Source organism: Oncorhynchus tshawytscha, linkage group LG15, assembly GCF_018296145.1.
Source record: "Oncorhynchus tshawytscha isolate Ot180627B linkage group LG15, Otsh_v2.0, whole genome shotgun sequence".
In the NCBI taxonomy this organism is placed as follows: Eukaryota; Metazoa; Chordata; class Actinopteri; order Salmoniformes; family Salmonidae; genus Oncorhynchus; species Oncorhynchus tshawytscha.
The window spans coordinates 37,930,846-37,950,988 of NC_056443.1; the positions used below are offsets into that span (position 1 = coordinate 37,930,846).

The window sequence follows — 20,143 nt, forward strand, 5'->3', positions numbered from 1 at the left end:
TGTGCAACCCTCAGATCAATTCAGTGTCTATAAATGAATTCTCTGAGAGTGCTTACACATTGCAACTGAGATCCTTTATAGCAAAGACACACATAGCCAGACAGCATTGGCTATAAATTATCGTTCAGCTTTGGTCTCCTAAACTATGTTCTTATCTCGCTCTTGGTACCACTCAGGACCAAAAACAAAACCTCATCCACTAGCATATATCAAATACACCCCCTCCTGGACAAGATCACAGAGACAGTGAGCCTCCTAGGCCATATACTAAATCAAGATAAGGGCAACCTCAGAGGGGACATACAATAGTTAGACACATTCCCATAAGAAGACAAGCCTAACCTCTCCCCAATGGGAAAAGTAGGGAGTGACTGGCACACAGACATTGTGGAGCCAAGAGATAATTGGTTCCCCCTCAATCATCCCTTAACATGGCTTAAAAGATATGTTTACATATGAAAATGAATAAAACATCTTATTTATAAATGTTACTGATTCTGCCCTGACACTGCGAATGTATACTAGCGTTGGGCTAGTAATCGGAAGGTTGCAAGTTCAAATCCCCGAGCTGACAAGGTACAAATCTTTCGTTCTTCCCCTGAACCAGGAAGTTTTTGAAAATAAAAATGGACGTCCCAAGGATACCAGATAGCATGGAATGCCAGTCCGAATGATTTCGCTGGTTGTATTTGGATAGAGCGATTCATTCTGTTATGACGAGAGGACACCAGTGTAGACAAGTTTACGCAACGGCAAAACACTCGATAGAAAGAAAGACAAGCGGATTATATTCCTTGTTTTGAAACCCAGAGGGTGGATAATCGTGGATTACTTGGTGAACGCAAGTGGACATCTGGTGGAACTAGAGCGATGTCTGTCGCGGGGCTGAAAAAGCAGTTCCACAAAGCCACCCAGGTAGGTTTCCGTTAACGGTTCTGTGTCTCTATCGGTACCTCGATCGGGTAGACTATTTTTGTTTCGATGGTGATGGCTGATCAAAACAGCTACAGTGAATACAATAGCAGGTATTCTTAAATCATTGTGGACTTGTCAAGAAGGGAAAGGAGAGATAATTGTGATTGAGATGTTAAAGACACAATATCGTTAGGCTACATTGTGTATGTATCTGTGGCTGGCTCCCATACCCATAGGCCTAACATACCATCACTAGCCTACACGGCTAGCCTGTTCCAAAGGATGCAATAGAAATGTATCTTTGTAGAACATACACTGGGTGGACAAAACATTAAGAACACCTGCTCTTTCCATGACCTAGACTGACCAGGTGAATCCAGTTGAAAACTATGATCCCTTATTGATGTCACTTGTTAAATCCACTTCAATCAGTGTAGATGAAGAGGAGGAGATGGGTTAAAGGAGGATTTTTAAGCCTGGATTGTGTGTGTGTGTGTGACATTCAGAGGGTGAATGAGAAAGACAAAATATTTGAAGTGCCTTTGAGCGGGGTATGGTAGTAGGTGGTAGTAGGGTATGGTAGTAGGTGGTAGTAGGGTATGGTAGTAGGTGGTAGTAGGGTGTGGTAGTAGGGTATGGTAGTAGGTGGTAGTAGGGTATGGTAGTAGGTGGTAGTAGGGTATGGTAGTAGGTGGTAGTAGGGTATGGTAGTAGGTGGTAGTAGGGTATGGTAGTAGGTGGTAGTAGGGTATGGTAGTAGGGTGGTGGTAGTAGGGTATGGTAGTAGGGTATGGTAGTAGGTGGTAGTAGGGTATGGTAGTAGGTGGTAGTAGGGTATGGTAGTAGGTGGTAGTAGGGTATGGTAGTAGGTGGTAGTAGGGTATGGTAGTAGGTGGTAGTAGGGTATGGGTAGTAGTAGGGTGTGGTAGTAGGGTATGGTAGTAGGTGGTAGTAGGGTATGGTAGTAGGTGGTAGTAGGGTATGGTAGTAGGTGGTAGTAGGGTGTAGTAGGTGGTAGGGTATGGTAGTAGGTGGTAGTAGGGTATGGTAGTGGTAGTAGGTGGTAGTAGGGTATGGTAGTAGGTGGTAGGGGTGGTAGTAGGGTATGGTAGTAGGGTATGGTAGTAGGTGGTAGTAGGGTATGGTAGTAGGTGGTAGTAGGGTATGGTAGTAGGTGGTAGTAGGGTATGGTAGTAGGTGGTAGTAGGGTATGGTAGTAGGTGGTAGTAGGGTATGGTAGTAGGTGGTAGTAGGGTATGGTAGTAGGTGGTAGTAGGTGGTAGTAGGGTATGGTAGTAGGTGGTAGTAGGTGGTAGTAGGGTATGGTAGTAGGTGGTAGTAGGGTATGGTAGTAGGTGGTAGTAGGTGGTAGTAGGGTATGGTAGTAGGTGGTAGTAGGTGGTAGTAGGGTATGGTAGTAGGTGGTAGTAGGGTATGTAGTAGGTGGTAGGGTATGGTAGTAGGTGGTAGTAGGTGGTAGTAGGGTATGGTAGTAGGTGGTAGTAGGGTATGGTAGTAGGTGGTAGTAGGTGGTAGTAGGTGGTAGTAGGGGGTAGGTGGTAGTAGGGTATGGTAGTAGGTGGTAGTAGGGTATGGTAGTAGGTGGTAGTAGGGTATGGTAGTAGGTGGTAGTAGGGTATGGTAGTAGGTGGTAGTAGGGTATGGTAGTAGGGTATGGTAGTAGGTGGTAGTAGGGTATGGTAGTGGTAGTAGGGTATGGTAGTAGGTGGTAGTAGGGTATGGTAGTAGGTGGTAGTAGGGTATGGTAGTAGGTGGTAGTAGGGTATGGTAGTAGGTGGTAGTAGGGTATGGTAGTAGGTGGTAGTAGGGTATGGTAGTAGGTGGTAGTAGGGTATGGTAGTAGGTGGTAGTAGGGTATGGTAGTAGGTGGTAGTAGGGTATGGTAGTAGTGGTAGTAGGTGGTAGTAGGGTATGGTAGTAGTAGGTGGTAGTAGGTGGTAGTAGGGTATGGTAGTAGGTGGTAGTAGGGTATGGTAGTAGGTGGTAGTAGGGTATGGTAGTAGGTGGTAGTAGGGTATGGTAGTAGGTGGTAGTAGGGTATGGTAGTAGGTGGTAGTAGGGTATGGTAGTAGGTGGTAGTAGGGTATGGTAGTAGGTGGTAGTAGGGTATGGTAGTAGGTGGTAGTAGGGTATGGTAGTAGGTGGTAGTAGGGTATGGTAGTAGGTGGTAGTAGGGTGGTAGTAGGGTGGTAGTAGGTGGTAGTAGGGTATGGTAGTAGGTGGTAGTAGGGTATGGTAGGTGGTAGTAGGGTATGGTAGTAGGTGGTAGTAGGGTATGGTAGTAGGTGGTAGTAGGGTAGGTGGTAGTAGGTGGTAGTAGGGTATGGTAGTAGGTGGTAGTAGGTGGTAGTAGGGTATGGTAGTAGGTGGTAGTAGGGTATGGTAGTAGGTGGTAGTAGGGTATGGTAGTAGGTGGTAGTAGGTATGGTAGTAGGTGGTAGTAGGGTAGGTGGTAGTAGGTGGTAGTAGGGTATGGTAGTAGGTGGTAGTAGGGTATGGTAGTAGGTGGTAGTAGGGTATGGTAGTAGGTGGTAGTAGGGTATGGTAGTAGGTGGTAGTAGGGTATGGTAGTAGGTGGTAGTAGGGTATGGTAGTAGGTGGTAGTAGGTATGGTAGTAGGTGGTAGTAGGGTATGGTAGTAGGTGGTAGTAGGGTATGGTAGTAGGTGGTAGTAGGGTATGGTAGTAGGTGGTAGTAGGGTATGGTAGTAGGTGGTAGTATGGTAGTAGGTGGTAGTAGGGTATGGTAGTAGGTGGTAGTAGGGTATGGTAGTAGGTGGTAGTAGGGTATGGTAGTAGGTGGTAGTAGGGTATGGTAGTAGGTGGTAGTAGGGTATGGTAGTAGGTGGTAGTAGGGTATGGTAGTAGGTGGTAGTAGGGTATGGTAGTAGGTGGTAGTAGGGTATGGTAGTAGGTGGGTAGGTGGTAGTAGGGTATGGTAGTAGGTGGTAGTAGGGTATGGTAGTAGGTGGTAGTAGGTATGGTAGTAGGTGGTAGTAGGGTATGGTAGTAGGTGGTAGTAGGGTGGTAGGTGGTAGTAGGGTATGGTAGTAGGTGGTAGTAGGGTATGGTAGTAGGTGGTAGTAGGTGGTAGTAGGTGGTAGTAGGTGGTAGTAGGTGGTAGTAGGTATGGTAGTAGGTGGTAGTAGGGTATGGTAGTAGGTGGTAGTAGGGTATGGTAGTAGGTGGTAGTAGGGTATGGTAGTAGGTGGTAGTAGGGTATGGTAGTAGGTGGTAGTAGGGTGGTGGTAGGTGGTAGGTGGTAGTAGGGTATGGTAGTAGGTGGTAGTAGGGTATGGTAGTAGGTGGTAGTAGGGTAGGTGGTAGTAGGTGGTAGTAGGTGGTAGTAGGTGGTAGTAGGGTATGGTAGTAGGTGGTAGTAGGGTATGGTAGTAGGTGGTATAGGGGTAGTAGGTGGTAGTAGGGTATGGTAGTAGGTGGTGGTAGGGTATGGTAGTAGGTGGTAGTAGGGGTGGTAGTAGGTGGTAGTAGGTGGTAGTATGGTAGTAGGTGGTAGTAGGTGGTAGTAGGTATGGTATGGTAGTAGGTGGTAGTAGGGTATGGTAGTAGGTGGTAGTAGGGTATGGTAGTAGGTGGTAGTAGGGTATGGTAGGTATGGTAGTAGGTGGTAGTAGGTGGTAGTAGGTGGTAGTAGGTGGTATGGTGGTAGTAGGTGGTAGTAGGTATGGGTAGGTGGTAGTAGGTGGTAGTAGGGTATGGTAGTAGGTGGTAGTAGGTGGTAGTAGGGTATGGTAGTAGGTGGTAGTAGGGTATGGTAGTAGGTGGTAGTAGGGTATGGTAGTAGGTGGTAGTAGGGTATGGTAGTAGGTGGTAGTAGGGTATGGTAGTAGGTGGTAGTAGGGTATGGTAGTAGGTGGTAGTAGGGTATGGTAGTAGGTGGTAGTAGGGTGGTAGTAGGTGGTAGTAGGGTATGGTAGTAGGTGGTAGTAGGGTATAGGTAGTAGGTGGTAGTAGGGTATGGTAGTAGGTGGTAGTAGGGTATGGTAGTAGGTGGTAGTAGGGTATGGTAGTAGGTGGTAGTAGGGTATGGTAGTAGGTGGTAGTAGTGTGGTAGTAGGGTATGGTAGTAGGTGGTAGTAGGGTATGGTAGTAGAGGTGGTAGTAGGGTATGGTAGTAGGTGGTAGTATGGGGTAGGTGGTAGTAGGTGGTAGTAGGTGGTAGTAGGGTATGGTAGTAGGTGGTAGTAGGGTATGGTAGTAGGTGGTAGTAGGGTGGTAGTAGGTGGTAGTAGTAGGTATGGTAGTAGGTGGTAGTAGTATGGTAGTAGGTGGTAGTAGGGTATGGTAGTAGGTGGTAGTAGGGTATGGTAGTAGGTGGTAGTAGGGTATGGGTATGGTAGTAGGTGGTAGTAGGTGGTAGTAGGTGGTAGTAGGTGGTAGTAGGTGGTAGTGGTAGTAGGTGGTAGTAGGGTATGGTAGTAGGTGGTAGGGTAGGGTATGGTAGTAGGTGGTAGTAGGGTATGGTAGTAGGTGGTAGTAGGGTATGGTAGTAGGTGGTAGTAGGGTATGGTAGTAGGTGGTAGTAGGGTATGGTAGTAGGTGGTAGTAGGGTATGGTAGTAGGTGGTGGGTGGTAGTAGGTGGTAGTAGGTGGTAGTAGGGTATGGTAGTAGGTGGTAGTAGGGTATGGTAGTAGGTGGTAGTAGGGTATGTAGGTAGTAGGTGGTAGTAGGGTATGGTAGTAGGTGGTAGTAGGGTATGGTAGTAGGTGGTAGTAGGGTATGGTAGTAGGTGGTAGTAGGTGGTAGTAGGTGGTAGTAGGGTATGGTAGTAGGTGGTAGTAGGGTATGGTAGTAGGTGGTAGTAGGGTGGTAGTAGGTGGTAGTAGGTATGGTAGTAGGTGGTAGTGGTAGTAGGTGGTAGTAGGGTGGGTAGTAGGGTATGGTAGTAGGTGGTAGTAGGTGGTAGTAGGTGGTAGTAGGTGGTAGTAGGTGGTAGTAGGTGGTAGTAGGTGGTAGTAGGGTATGGTAGTAGGTGGTAGTAGGGTATGGTAGTAGGTGGTAGTAGGTGGTAGTAGGTGGTAGTAGGGTATGGTAGTAGGTGGTAGTAGGGTATGGTAGTAGGTGGTAGTAGGTGGGTAGGTATGGTAGTAGGGTATGGTAGTAGGTGGTAGTAGGGTAGGTGGTAGTAGGTGGTAGTAGGTGGTAGTAGGGTATGGTAGTAGGTGGTAGTAGGGTATGGTAGTAGGTGGTAGTAGGGTATGGTAGTAGGTGGTAGTAGGGTATGGTAGTAGGTGGTAGTAGGGTATGGTAGTAGGTGGTAGTAGGGTATGGTAGTAGGTGGTAGTAGGGTATGGTAGTAGGTGGTAGTAGGGTATGGTAGTAGGTGGTAGTAGGGTATGGTAGTAGGTGGTAGTAGGGTATGGTAGTAGGTGGTAGTAGGTGGTAGTAGGTGGTAGTAGGGTATGGTAGTAGGTGGTAGTAGGGTATGGTAGTAGGTGGTAGTAGGGTATGGTAGTAGGTGGTAGTAGGGTGGTAGTAGGTGGTAGTAGGTATGGTAGTAGGTGGTAGTAGGGTATGGTGGTAGGTGGTAGTAGGGTATGGTAGTAGGTGGTAGTAGGGGTAGTAGGTGGTAGTAGGTGGTAGTAGGGTATGGTAGTAGGTGGTAGTAGGGTATGGTAGTAGGTGGTAGTAGGGTATGGTAGTAGGTGGTAGTAGGGTATGGTAGTAGGGTATGGTAGTAGGTGGTAGTATGGGTAGGTGGTAGTAGGTGGTAGTAGGGTAGTAGGTGGTAGTAGGGTATGGTAGTAGGTGGTGGTAGTAGGTGGTAGTAGGGTATGGTAGTAGGTGGTAGTAGGGTATGGTAGTAGGTGGTAGTGGGTATGGTAGTAGGTGGTAGTAGGGTATGGTAGTAGGTGGTAGTAGGGTATGGTAGTAGGTGGTAGTAGGGTATGGTAGTAGGTGGTAGTAGGGTATGGTAGTAGGTGGTAGTAGGTATGGTAGTAGGTGGTAGTAGGGTATGGTAGTAGGTGGTAGTAGGTGGTAGTAGTGGTAGTAGGGTATGGTAGTAGGTGGTAGTAGGGTATGGTAGTAGGTGGTAGTAGGGTATGGTAGTAGGTGGTAGTAGGGTATGGTGGTAGGTGGTAGTAGGGTATGGTAGTAGGTGTAGTAGTATGGGTATGGTAGTAGGTGGTAGTAGGGTATGGTAGTAGGTGGTAGTAGGGTATGGTAGTAGGTGGTAGTAGGGTATGGTAGTAGGTGGTAGTAGGTGGGTATGGTAGGTAGTAGGTGGTAGTAGGGTATGGTAGTAGGTGGTAGTAGGGTATGGTAGTAGGTGGGTAGGGTATGGTAGTAGGTGGTAGTAGGGTGGTAGTAGGTGGTAGTAGGTAGTATGGTAGTAGGTGGTAGTAGGGTAGGGTAGGTGGTAGTAGGTGGTAGTAGGTGGGTAGGTGGTAGTAGGGTATGGTAGTAGGTGGTAGTAGGGTGGTAGTAGGTGGTAGTAGGGTATGGTAGTAGGTGGTAGTAGGGTATGGTAGTAGGTGGTAGTAGGTGGTAGGGTATGGTAGTAGGTGGTAGTAGGGTATGGTAGTAGGTGGTAGTAGGGTATGGTAGTAGGTGGTAGTAGGGTATGGTAGTAGGTGGTAGTAGGGTATGGTAGTAGGTGGTAGTAGGGTATGGTAGTAGGTGGTAGTAGGGTATGGTAGTAGGTGGTAGTAGGGTATGGTAGTAGGTGCCATGTGCAGCAGTTTGTTTAAAGGACTGAGGCTCAACAGTTTCCTATGTGTATCATGTGTTGTATCTAGCCAACTGGAGACAACAGTGGGAAGCATTGGAGACAACGTCCCTGCTTTCAACACGTGGACCAGCATCCCTGTGGAACGCTTTAGACACCTTGTAGAGTCCACGTGGGCCAGCATCCCTGTGGAACACTTTCAACACCTTGTAGAGTCCACATGGGCCAGCATCCCTGTGGAACGCTTTCAACACCTTGTAGAGTCAACATGGGCCAGTATCCCTGCTTTCAACACCTTGTAGAGTCCACATGGGCCAGCATCCCTGCTTTCAACACCTTGTAGAGTCCACATGGGCCAGTATCCCTGCTTTCAACACCTTGTAGAGTCCACGTGGACCAGCATCCCTGTGGAACGCTTTCAACACCTTGTAGAGTCCACATGGGCCAGCATCCCTGCTTTCAACACCTTGTAGAGTCCACATGGGCCAGTATCCCCGCTTTCAACACCTTGTAGAGTCCACGTGGGCCAGCATCCCTGTGGAACGCTTTCAACACCTTGTAGAGTCCACGTGGACCAGCATCCCTGTGGAACGCTTTAGACACCTTGTAGAGTCCACGTGGGCCAGCATCCCTGTGGAACACTTTCAACACCTTGTAGAGTCCACATGGGCCAGCATCCCTGTGGAACGCTTTCAACACCTTGTAGAGTCAACATGGGCCAGTATCCCTGTGGAACGCTTTCAACACCTTGTAGAGTCCACATGGGCCAGTATCCCTGCTTTCAACACCTTGTAGAGTCAACATGGACCAGTATCCCTGCTTTCAACACCTTGTAGAGTCCACATGGGCCAGTATCCCTGCTTTCAACACCTTGTAGAGTCAACATGGACCAGCATCCCTGTGGAACGCTTTCAACACCTTGTAGAGTCAACATGGGCCAGCATCCCTGTGGAACGCTTTCAACACCTTGTAGAGTCCACATGGGCCAGTATCCCTGCTTTCAACACCTTGTAGAGTCCACATGGGCCAGTATCCCTGCTTTCAACACCTTGTAGAGTCAACATGGGCCAGCATCCCTGTGGAACGCTTTCAACACCTTGTAGAGTCCACATGGGCCAGTATCCCTGCTTTCAACACCTTGTAGAGTCCACATGGGCCAGTATCCCTGCTTTCAACACCTTGTAGAGTCCACATGGGCCAATATCCCTGTGGAACGCTTTCAACACCTTGTAGAGTTCACATGGACCAGTATCCCTGCTTTCAACACCTTGTAGAGTCAACATGGACCAGTATCCCTGCTTTCAACACCTTGTAGAGTCCACATGGACCAGTATCCCTGCTTTCAACACCTTGTAGAGTCAACATGGGCTAGCATCCCTGTGGAACACTTTCAACACCTTGTAGAGTCAACATGGGCCAGCATCCCTGTGGAACGCTTTCAACACCTTGTAGAGTCCACATGGGCCAGTATCCCTGCTTTCAACACCTTGTAGAGTCCACATGGGCCAGTATCCCTGTGGAACGCTTTCAACACCTTGTAGAGTCCACATGGGCCAGCATCCCTGCTTTCAACACCTTGTAGAGTCCACATGGACCAGTATCCCTGCTTTCAACACCTTGTAGAGTCCACATGGACCAGCATCCCTGTGGAACGCTTTCAACACCTTGTAGAGTCCACATGGGCCAGCATCCCTGCTTTCAACACCTTGTAGAGTCCACATGGGCCAGTATCCCTGCTTTCAACACCTTGTAGAGTCCACGTGGACCAGCATCCCTGTGGAACGCTTTCAACACCTTGTAGAGTCCACATGGGCCAGTATCCCTGTGGAACGCTTTCAACACCTTGTAGAGTCAACATGGACCAGCATCCCTGTGGAACGCTTTCAACACCTTGTAGAGTCCACATGGGCCAGCATCCCTGTGGAACGCTTTCAACACCTTGTAGAGTCCACATGGACCAGCATCCCTGTGGAACGCTTTCAACACCTTGTAGAGTCCACATGGGCCAGTATCCCTGTGGAACGCTTTCAACACCTTGTAGAGTCAACATGGGCCAGTATCCCTGCTTTCAACACCTTGTAGAGTCCACATGGGCCAGTATCCCTGTGGAACGCTTTCAACACCTTGTAGAGTCCACATGGGCCAGTATCCCTGTGGAACGCTTTCAACACCTTGTAGAGTCAACATGGGCCAGTATCCCTGCTTTCAACACCTTGTAGAGTCCACATGGGCCAGTATCCCTGTGGAACGCTTTCAACACCTTGTAGAGTCCACATGGGCCAGTATCCCTGTGGAACGCTTTCAACACCTTGTAGAGTCCACGTGGGCCAGTATCCCTGCTTTCAACACCTTGTAGAGTCAACATGGACCAGTATCCCTGCTTTCAACACCTTGTAGAGTCCACATGGACCAGTATCCCTGCTTTCAACACCTTGTAGAGTCAACATGGGCTAGCATCCCTGTGGAACACTTTCAACACCTTGTAGAGTCAACATGGGCCAGCATCCCTGTGGAACGCTTTCAACACCTTGTAGAGTCCACATGGGCCAGTATCCCTGCTTTCAACACCTTGTAGAGTCCACATGGGCCAGTATCCCTGCTTTCAACACCTTGTAGAGTCCACATGGGCCAGTATCCCTGTGGAACGCTTTCAACACCTTGTAGAGTTCACATGGACCAGTATCCCTGCTTTCAACACCTTGTAGAGTCCACATGGACCAGTATCCCTGCTTTCAACACCTTGTAGAGTCAACATGGGCCAGTATCCCTGCTTTCAACACCTTGTAGAGTCAACATGGGCCAGTATCCCTGTGGAACGCTTTCTACACCTTGTAGAGTCCACCTGGACCAGTATCCCTGTGGAACGCTTTCAACACCTTGTAGAGTCAACATGGGCCAGTATCCCTTTCAACACCTTGTAGAGTCAACATGGGACAGTCTGGGATTAAAGGCCTTCTGCAGGGGACAGTCTGGGATTAAAGGCCTTCTGCAGGGGACAGTCTGGGATTAAAGGCCTTCTGCAGGGGACAGTCTGGGATTAAAGGCCTTCTGCAGGGGACAGTCTGGGATTAAAGGCCTTCTGCAGGGGACAGTCTGGGATTAAAGGCCTTCTGCAGGGGACAGTCTGGGATTAAAGGCCTTCTGCAGGGGACAGTCTGGGATTAAAGGCCTTCTGCAGGGGACAGTCTGGGATTAAAGGCCTTCTGCAGGGGACAGTCTGGGATTAAAGGCCTTCTGCAGGGGACAGTCTGGGATTAAAGGCCTTCTACAGGGGACAGTCTGGGATTAAAGGCCTTCTGCAGGGGACAGTCTGGGATTAAAGGCCTTCTGCAGGGGACAGTCTGGGATTAAAGGCCTTCTGCAGGGGACAGTCTGGGATTAAAGGCCTTCTGCAGGGGACAGTCTGGGATTAAAGGCCTTCTGCAGGGGACAGTCTGGGATTAAAGGCCTTCTGCAGGGGACAGTCTGGGATTAAAGGCCTTCTGCAGGGGACAGTCTGGGATTAAAGGCCTTCTGCAGGGGACAGTCTGGGATTAAAGGCCTTCTACAGGGGACAGTCTGGGATTAAAGGCCTTCTGCAGGGGACAGTCTGGGATTAAAGGCCTTCTGCAGGGGACAGTCTGGGATTAAAGGCCTTCTGCAGGGGACAGTCTGGGATTAAAGGCCTTCTGCAGGGGACAGTCTCGGATTAAAGGCCTTCTGCAGGGGACAGTCTGGGATTAAAGGCCTTCTGCAGGGGACAGTCTGGGATTAAAGGCCTTCTGCAGGGGACAGTCTGGGATTAAAGGCCTTCTACAGGGGACAGTCTGGGATTAAAGGCCTTCTGCAGGGGACAGTCTGGGATTAAAGGCCTTCTGCAGGGGACAGTCTGGGATTAAAGGCCTTCTGCAGGGGACAGTCTGGGATTAAAGGCATTCTGCAGGGGACAGTCTGGGATTAAAGGCCTTCTACAGGGGACAGTCTGGGATTAAAGGCCTTCTGCAGGGGACAGTCTGGGATTAAAGGCCTTCTGCAGGGGACAGTCTGGGATTAAAGGCCTTCTGCAGGGGACAGTCTGGGATTAAAGGCCTTCTGCAGGGGACAGTCTGGGATTAAAGGCCTTCTGCAGGGGACAGTCTGGGATTAAAGGCCTTCTGCAGGGGACAGTCTGGGATTAAAGGCCTTCTGCAGGGGACAGTCTGGGATTAAAGGCCTTCTGCAGGGGACAGTCTGGGATTAAAGGCCTTCTGCAGGGGACAGTCTGGGATTAAAGGCCTTCTGCAGGGGACAGTCTGGGATTAAAGGCCTTCTGCAGGGGACAGTCTGGGATTAAAGGCCTTCTGCAGGGGACAGTCTGGGATTAAAGGCCTTCTGCAGGGGACAGTCTGGGATTAAAGGCCTTCTGCAGGGGACAGTCTGGGATTAAAGGCCTTCTGCAGGGGACAGTCTGGGATTAAAGGCCTTCTGCAGGGGACAGTCTGGGATTAAAGGCCTTCTGCAGGGGACAGTCTGGGATTAAAGGCCTTCTGCAGGGGACAGTCTGGGATTAAAGGCCTTCTGCAGGGGACAGTCTGGGATTAAAGGCCTTCTACAGGGGACAGTCTGGGATTAAAGACCTTCTGCAGGGGACAGTCTGGGATTAAAGGCCTTCTGCAGGGGACAGTCTGGGATTAAAGGCCTTCTGCAGGGGACAGTCTGGGATTAAAGGCCTTCTGCAGGGGACAGTCTGGGATTAAAGGCCTTCTGCAGGGGACAGTCTGGGATTAAAGGCCTTCTGCAGGGGACAGTCTGGGATTAAAGGCCTTCTGCAGGGGACAGTCTGGGATTAAAGGCCTTCTGCAGGGGACAGTCTGGGATTAAAGGCCTTCTGCAGGGGACAGTCTGGGATTAAAGGCCTTCTGCAGGGGACAGTCTGGGATTAAAGGCCTTCTGCAGGGGACAGTCTGGGATTAAAGGCCTTCTGCAGGGGACAGTCTGGGATTAAAGGCCTTCTGCAGGGGACAGTCTGGGATTAAAGGCCTTCTGCAGGGGACAGTCTGGGATTAAAGGCCTTCTGCAGGGGACAGTCTGGGATTAAAGGCCTTCTACAGGGGACAGTCTGGGATTAAAGGCCTTCTACAGGGATTAAACATAAAAATACATTAAATAAAAATATAAGACAAGACACACATCACGACAAGAGAGACCACACAGCACTACATAAAGAGAGACCTAAAACAACAACACAGCATCGTAGCAACACATGACAACACAGCATGGTAGCAACACAACAAGACAACAACATGGCAGCAACACAACATGACAACACAGCATGGTAGCAACACAACAAGACAACACAGCATGGTAGCAACACAACAAGACAACAACATGGTAGCAACACAACAAGACAACACAGCATGGTAGCAACACAACAAGACAACAACATGGCAGCAACACAACATGACAACACAGCATGTTAGCAACACAACAAGACAACAACATGGCAGCAACACAACATGACAACAACATGGCAGCAACACAACATGACAACAACATGGCAGCAACACAACATGACAACACAGCATGTTAGCAACACAACAAGACAACAACATGGTAGCAACACAACATGACAACACAGCATGGTAGCAACACAACATGACAACACAGCATGGTAGCAACACAACAAGACAACACAACATGGTAGCAACACAACAAGACAACAACATGGCAGCAAAGCATGACAACACAGCATGGTAGCAACACAACAAGACAACAACATGGTAACAACACAACATGACAACACAACATGGCAGCAACACAACAAGACAACAACATGGTAGCAACACAAAATGACAACAACATGGTAGCAACACAACATGGTAGAAACATTCTTTGTCACAGACAACAGCACACAGGGCAACGAGGTAGAGACAACGATACATCATGAGAAGCAGCCACAACTGTCAGTAAGAGTGTCCATGATTGAGACTTTGAATGAAGAGATTGAGATAAAACTGTCCAGTTAGATTGTGTGTTGCAGCTCGTTCCAGTCGCTAGCTGCAGATAACTGAAAAGACTGAGTGACCCAGGGATGTGTGCGCTTTGGGGACCTTTAACAGAATGGGACTGGCAGAACGGCTGTTGTATGTTGGAGGTGGACCCTTCTAAAATAGATCATGTGTTGTACAGTCACAGGGAAGTGTTTCTGCTTTATAATTTCTGACACTTTGGTAGGGTATTTTTTTTTTTGACAACTTGTCTATAATTAGATACATGCAGCTTCCCTTCTGCTATATGTTGCCCTAGAAGACTAGATGAACTATTGCTCAACAGAATGATGTCATAAAGGGATAGAATGTAGAATGATGTCATAAAGGGATAGAATGTAGAATGATGTCGTAAAGGGATAGAATGTAGAATGATGTCATAAAGGGATAGAATGTAGAATGATGTCATTAAGGGATAGAATGTAGAATGATGTCATAAAGGGATAGAATGTAGAATGATGTCATAAAGGGATAGAATGTAGAATGATGTCATAAAGGGATAGAATGTAGAATGATGTCATAAAGGGATAGAATGTAGAATGATGTCATAAAGGGATAGAATGTAGAATGATGTCATAAAGGGATAGAATGTAGAATGATGTCATAAAGGGATAGAATGTAGAATGCTTCAATCTAGTAAAATGTGTTTTCTCTTTCATGTCTGCCTCTCTCACGCTGCGAAGACATTCAGGGTCTGAAAATACAATAACTCAACAAACAAAACATACAGTATATATATTTTTTCTGATGCTGATTTAAGATAGACCCACCACCTTTACAGACGATTCCGAACCTCGCATTCACTCTCTCAAATGCTGAAATAAATAAATCATATTTATGTACTCCTGTTCCCGACTAGATATTGACATTTTGGTTTACTGCAAGAAATGTTTAATTCCGAAGGAGTAAATATTATATCAGGCTATTATTCTATTTAACTGTTCTGAACATTACCTTCAGGTGCCATGTTGTGTCTTATGGCTGTCTAGTTGGTATAGCGCCTCATATCATCACACATAACATAGCTGGCACTGCTATCATCCTCTTACACTACTTCACCACATCTTTCTCAAACATTAGACTACTGTTCTGGTCCTCTCTTATCTAACAGACTACTGTCCTGGTCCTCTCTTATCTAACAGACTACTGTTCTGGTCCTCTCTTATCTAACAGACTACTGTTCTGGTCCTCTCTTATCTAACAGACTACTGTTCTGGTCCTCTCTTATCTAACAGACTACTGTTCTGGTCCTCTCTTATCTAACAGACTACTGTTCTGGTCCTCTCTTCTCTAACAGACTACTGTCCTGGTCCTCTCTTATCTAACAGACTACTGTTCTGGTCCTCTCTTATCTAACAGACTACTGTTCTGGTCTAACAGACTACTGTTCTGGTCCTCTCTTATCTAACAGACTACTGTTCTGGTCCTCTCTTATCTAACAGACTACTGTTCTGGTCCTCTTATCTAACAGACTACTGTTCTGGTCCTCTCTTATCTAACAGACTACTGTTCTGGTCCTCTCTTATCTAACAGACTACTGTTCTGGTCCTCTCTTATCTAACAGACTACTGTCCTGGTCCTCTCTTATCTAACAGACTACTGTTCTGTCCTCTCTTATCTAACAGACTACTGTTCTGGTCTCTTATCTAACAGACTACTGTCCTGGTCCTCTCTTATCTAACAGACTACTGTTCTGGTCCTCTCTTATCTAACAGACTACTGTTCTGGTCCTCTCTTATCTAACAGACTACTGTCCTCTCTTATCTAACAGTACCTGGTCCTCTTATCTAACAGACTACTGTTCTGGTCCTCTCTTATCTAACAGACTACTGTTCTGGTCCTCTCTTCTCTAACAGACTACTGTTGGTCTCTCTTATCTAACAGACTATGGTCCTCTCTTATCTAACAGACTACTGTCCTGGTCCTCTCTTATCTAACAGACTACTGTTCTGGTCCTCTCTTATCTAACAGACTACTGTTCTGGTCCTCTCTTATCTAACAGACTACTGTTCTGGTACCTCTCTTATCTAACAGACTACTGTCCTGGTCCTCTCTTATCTAACAGACTACTGTTCTGGTCCTCTCTTATCTAACAGACTACTGTTCTGGTAACAGACTACTCTTCTCTTATCTAACAGACTACTGTTCTGGTCCTCTCTTATCTAACAGACTACTGTCCTGGTCCTCTCTTATCTAACAGACTACTGTTCTGGTCCTCTCTTATCTAACAGACTACTGTCCTGGTCCTCTCTTATCTAACAGACTACTGTTCTGGTCCTCTCTTATCTAACAGACTACTGTTCTGGTCCTCTCTTATCTAACAGACTACTGTTCTGGTCCTCTCTTATCTAACAGACTACTGTTCTGGTCCTCTCTTATCTAACAGACTACTGTTCTGGTCCTCTCTTATCTAACAGACTACTGTCCTGGTCCTCTCTTATCTAACAGACTACTGTTCTGGTCCTCTCTTATCTAACAGACTACTGTCCTGGTCCTCTCTTATCTAACAGACTACTGTTCTGGTCCTCTCTTATCTAACAGACTACTGTTCTGGTCCTCTCTTATCTAACAGACTACTGTTCTGGTCCTCTCTTATCTAACAGACTACTGTTCTGGTCCTCTCTTATCTAACAGACTATCTAACAGACTACTGTTCTGGTCCTCTCTTATCTAACAGACTACTGTTCTGGTCCTCTCTTATCTAACAGACTACTGTTCTGGTCCTCTCTTATCTAACAGACTACTGTTCTGGTCCTCTCTTATCTAACAGACTACTGTTCTGGTCCTCTCTTATCTAACAGACTACTGTTCTGGTCCTCTCTTATCTAACAGACTACTGTTCTGGTCCTCTCTTCTATATCATCAGACTACTGTTCTGGTCCTCTCTTCTATAACATCAGACTACTGTTCTGGTCCTCTCTTATCTAACAGACTACTGTTCTGGTCCTCTCTTATCTAACAGACTACTGTTCTGGTCCTCTCTTATCTAACAGACTACTGTTCTGGTCCTCTCTTCTAGAACATCAGACTAATGTTCTGGTCCTCTCTTAACATTAGACTAGAACATATAACAGACTACTGTTCTGGTCCTCTCTTCTAGAACATCAGACTACTGTTCTGGTCCTCTCTTCTAGAACATCAGACTACTGTTCTGGTCCTCTCTTCTATAACATTAGACTACTGTTCTGGTCTGGTCCTCTCTTCTAGAACCTCTCTTCTATAACAGACTACTGTTCTGGTAACAGACTACTGTTCTCTTCTATAACATTAGACTACTGTTCTGGTCCTCTCTTCTAGAACATTAGACTACTGTTCTGGTCCTCTCTTTAACCACAGACTACTGTTCTGGTCCTCTCTTCTAGAACATTAGACTACTGTTCTGGTCCTCTCTTCTAGAACATTAGACTACTGTTCTGGTCCTCTCTTCTATAACATTAGACTACTGTTCTGGTCCTCTCTTATCTAACATTAGACTACTGTTCTGGTCCTCTCTTCTATAACAGACGACTGTTCTGGTTCTCTCTTTGATAACAGACTACTGTTCTGGTCCTCTCTTCTAGAACATTAGACTACTGTTCTGGTCCTCTCTTCTAGAACATTAGACTACTGTTCTGGTCCTCTCTTCTAGAACATTAGACTACTGTTCTGGTCCTCTCTTCTATAACAGACTACTGTTCTGGTCCTCTCTTCTATAACAGACTACTGTTCTGGTCCTCTCTTCTAGAACATTAGACTACTGTTCTGGTTCTCCCTTTGATAACAGTCTACTGTTCTGGTCCTCTCTTCTAGAACATCAGAATACTGTTCTGGTCCTCTCTTCTATAACATTAGACTACTGTTCTGGTCCTCTCTTCTAGAACATTAGACTACTGTTCTGGTCCTCTCTTCTAGAACATTAGACTACTGTTCTGGTCCTCTCAACTATTTATTTTTTTGGCACTATACAGTCAAGCCCAACAGATTAGAATGAGGCTCTATACTAACGCTAGATACAAATGAAAGAAAAACCTCAATGTAGCCTATAGATATATTTAGGTTCTGAAGAAACAGTCAACAAATACTACTGGGTCATACAGCTGCAAAGACAAAGCATGATTACACGAGCACATATATTTACACCCTCCTATTAGGCCTGGGTCAACTCCTTACACATCTAGACAGCCAATACATCACTGTTGCTAGGCAGGAAATTGAAATTGGTTCCTCTCATTGGTGTAGTCATGGACCTGTCTGATGCTAGAACCTTGGTGGATGTGGAAGTGTTCGTGTGTGAGAGGACTGTACTCGGAGGGCCGTTGTGGTAGGCCCCTCTGTGTGAGAGAGGACTGTAGTAGGGGGGTCGTTGTGGTGGATCCCTCTGTGTCTGTGAGAGAGGACTGTAGTAGGAGAGTCGGTGTGTTGGGCCCCTCTGTGTGAGATAGGAGGGTCGTTGTGGTGGGCCCCTCTGTGGGAGATAGGACTGTAGTAGGAGGGTTGTTGGGGTGGGCCCCTCTGTGTGGGATAGGACTGTAGTAGGGGGTCGTTGTGGTGGGCCCCTCTGTGTCTGTGAGAGAGGAAAGAGGACTGTGAGATAGGACTGGAGGCGGAGGGTTGTGGGGTGGGCCCCTCTGTGTGGGAGATAGGAGGGGGTCGTTGTGGTGGGCCCCTCTGTGTCTGGAGATAGGACTGTAGTAGGGGGTTGTTGGGGTGGGCCCCTCTGTGGGAGATAGGACTGTAGTAGGGGGTTGTTGGGGTGGGCCCCTCTGTGTCTGTAGTAGGAGAGTCGGTGTGTTGGGACTGTGAGATAGGAGGGTCGTTGTGGTGGGCCCCTCTGTGGGAGATAGGACTGTAGTAGGAGGGTTGTTGGGGTGGGCCCCTCTGTGTGGGATAGGACTGTAGTAGGGGGTCGTTGTGGTGGGCCCCTCTGTGTCTGTGAGAGAGGACTGTAGTAGGGGGTCGTTGTGGTGGGCCCATCTGTGGGAGATAGGACTGGAGTAGCGGAGGGTTGTTGGGGTGGGCCCCTCTGTGTGGGATAGGACTGTAGTAGGGGGTCGTTGTGGTGGGCCCCTCTGTGTCTGTGAGAGAGGACTGTAGTAGGAGGGTCGTTGTGGTGGGCCCATCTGTGTGAGGACTGGAGGCGGACTGGGATAGGACTGTAGTAGGGGGTCGTTGTGGTGGGCCCCTCTTTGTGAGATAGGACTGTAGTAGGAGGGTCGTTGTGGTGGGCCCCTCTGTGTGAGAGAGGACTGTAGTAGGAGGGTTGCCGTGGTGGGCCCCTCTGTGTGAGAGAGGACTGTAGTAGGAGGGTCGTTGTGGTGGGCCCCTCTTTGTGAGATAGGACTGTAGTAGGAGGGTCGTTGTGGTGGGCCCCTCTTTGTGAGATAGGACTGTAGTAGAGGGGTCGTTGTGGTGGGCCCCTCTGTGTGAGAGAGGAGGGTCGTTGTGGTGGGCCCCTCTGTGTGAGAGAGGGGGTCGTTGTGGTGGGCCCCTCTGTGTGAGAGAGGGGGTCGTTGTGGTGGGCCCCTCTGTGTGAGAGAGGGGGTCGTTGTGGTGGGCCCCTCTGTGTGAGAGAGGGGAGTCGTTGTGGTGGGCCCCTCTGTGTGAGAGAGGGGGGTCGTTGTGGTGGGCCCCTCTGTGTGAGAGAGGGGGGTCGTTGTGGTGGGCCCCTCTGGCCCCCGTCCCACAGGTTTCTTCTGAGTTCATCTGTTGACTTGACATGGAGCTGAATTCCCCCTCCTCCCTAGTTCTGCAGCTGGCCTGCCTTACCAGAGACTGTCTGTTGTACTTTACCTCCTCCCTAGTTCTGCAGCTGGCCTGCCTTACCAGAGACAGTCTGTTGTACTTTACCTCCTCCCTAGTGCTGGAGCTGGCCTGCCTTACACAGAGACTGTCTGTTGTACTTTACCTCCTCCCTAGTGCTGGAGCTGGCCTGCCTTACACAGAGACTGTCTGTTGTACTTTACCTCCTCCCTAGTGCTGCAGCTGGCCTGCCTTACACAGAGACAGTCTGTTGTACTTTACCTCCTCCCTAGTTCTGCAGCTGGTCTGCCTTACAAGAGACAGTCTGTTGTACTTTACCTCCTCCCTATTTCTGCAGCTGGCCTGCTTTACCAGAGACAGTCTGTTGTACTTTACCTCCTCCCTAGTTCTGCAGCTGGCCTGCCTTACCAGAGACAGTCTGTTGTACTTTACCTCCTCCCTAGTGCTGCAGCTGGCCTGCCTTACCAGAGACAGTCTGTTGTACTTTACCTCCTCCCTAGTTCTGCAGCTGGCCTGCCTTACACAGAGACTGTCTGTTGTACTTTACCTCCTCCCTAGTTCTGCAGCTGGCCTGCCTTACACAGAGACAGTCTGTTGTACTTTACCTCCTCCCTAGTTCTGCAGCTGGCCTGCCTTACCAGAGACTGTCTGTTGTACTTTACCTCCTCCCTAGTTATGCAGCTGGCCTGCCTTACCAGAGACAGTCTGTTGTACTTTACCTCCTCCCTAGTTCTGCAGCTGGCCTGACTTACCAGAGACTGTCTGTTGTACT

At 48.0% G+C, this 20,143-nt stretch overlaps 1 protein-coding gene across 4 annotated transcripts in view; it reads left to right on the forward strand.

Annotated features, from left to right (window-relative positions):
- The window catches only part of LOC112240530 (tyrosine-protein kinase Tec-like), a 58,660-nt gene that overhangs the window by 10,282 nt on the left and 28,235 nt on the right, over window positions 1–20,143 (forward strand). The gene's annotated exons all lie outside the window — the stretch shown is intronic.